Source organism: Crocuta crocuta, unplaced genomic scaffold, assembly GCF_008692635.1.
Source record: "Crocuta crocuta isolate KB4526 unplaced genomic scaffold, BGI_CrCroc_1.0 scaffold351, whole genome shotgun sequence".
NCBI lineage: Eukaryota > Metazoa > Chordata > Mammalia > Carnivora > Hyaenidae > Crocuta > Crocuta crocuta.
The window spans coordinates 32182-33581 of record NW_027530853.1 but is presented as its reverse complement, the minus strand read 5'-3'; the positions used below and the strand labels follow the sequence as shown (position 1 = coordinate 33581).

Below are 1400 nucleotides of genomic sequence, written 5' to 3'. Positions count from 1 at the left end.
TCCTGGGGGGGGGGGAGGGCACTCACTCCTTTACTCCTCCTCCCACCCAGTCAGGCCTGTGCTCGGGGCTGAGAATGTAGGCAGCGCCCTGACCCTGACCGTGAGTCACCAGGTCCTCTCGTTAATCCTCCAAATCAAGTGTTCTCGCTTGCATAGATGAGGAAACAGGCTCGGTGAGCTGGCGGTTTATGAACCCTGGCCTGACCAATCCCGAAATATTTCAGGGCACTGTCCACGGCAGTTTTCCAATCCTTGGTGAATCATGCTCGGGTACAGAGAGCAAGAGGCGAGGTGGGATTTTCATCCTCTCTCTTCCTGCATATTCACCCTCAAGTCTCACCTATCTGATCTCCGTCTTGAAGCTTCCCAGTTTTAAAACTGGGATGAGGGGCGCCTGGCCGGCCCCGTTCAGTAGAGGATGTGACACTTGATCTCCAGGTCGTGAGTTTGAGCCCCATTTGGGCATAGAGATTACTTAATTTTAATGGTTTATTTATTTTTGAGAGAGAGAGAGAGAGAGAGAGAGACAGCATGAGCAGGGGAAGGTCAGAGGAGAGGGAGACACAGAATCCAAAGACAGGCCCCAGGCTCTGAGCTGTTAGCACAAAGCCCAACACGGTGCTCAAAACCACGAACCATGAGATCATGACCCGAGCCGAAGTCGGACGCCTAACCGACTGAGCCACCCAGGCGCCCCGCATAGAGATTACTTAAACACACACACACACACACACACACACACACACACAACTGGGAAGAAATCCCTGAAGCTCTACTCCTCATTTTCCTTCTTTGTGCATTTATCACCATTTCATCTGTAGTCAAGTTACTTCTAATCCCATTATAGAACAGGGTGGGATATAAGCACAAGGTAAAAACACAATTTTGTCTGCCTCTCCCACAGACTGTGAGCTTTCAGAAGGAAGGGAGTATTGTTTTACTTATTCCTGCCACTGGGGCTCAGAGGACCTCAGTTAAATGCTGACTGAAGGGCTGCTGGCCACTATCAGGGGACGTTAGTGTGGTGGTGCCTTTCAGAGCAGTATTTTCATCTTTCAAAACACACATTCCTTTGGAGATTCCGATACATCCTTTGGGGAACATATCCTCTGATGAAAATGGCCGCATTCACTTCCAATTTTTGTCAAGCTTTATGTAGTTTGTATTATGAAAGCAATGGGGCTTTTTGGTCGTAATATTGAATGTATGTGTGTATTACTCTCAATCCCCTCCCCCACTGCTTTTTATTGGTTCAAACAGTCTAGTGAAAGAGGATCTTTTTATCTTTATTTTTTTTACTTTTTTGGCATAAATTGTATCTTTAAATTGTACTCAGACATTACATTAATAATTGTATCCCAGGGGAGAAAGCAGCATGTGATTTAAGAGAGGTACAGGTA

At 46.7% G+C, this 1400-nt stretch overlaps 1 protein-coding gene across 1 annotated transcript in view; it reads left to right on the top strand.

Annotated features, from left to right (window-relative positions):
- Window positions 1-1400, top strand: part of SYNC (syncoilin, intermediate filament protein) — a 9538-nt gene that overhangs the window by 1558 nt on the left and 6580 nt on the right. The gene's annotated exons all lie outside the window — the stretch shown is intronic.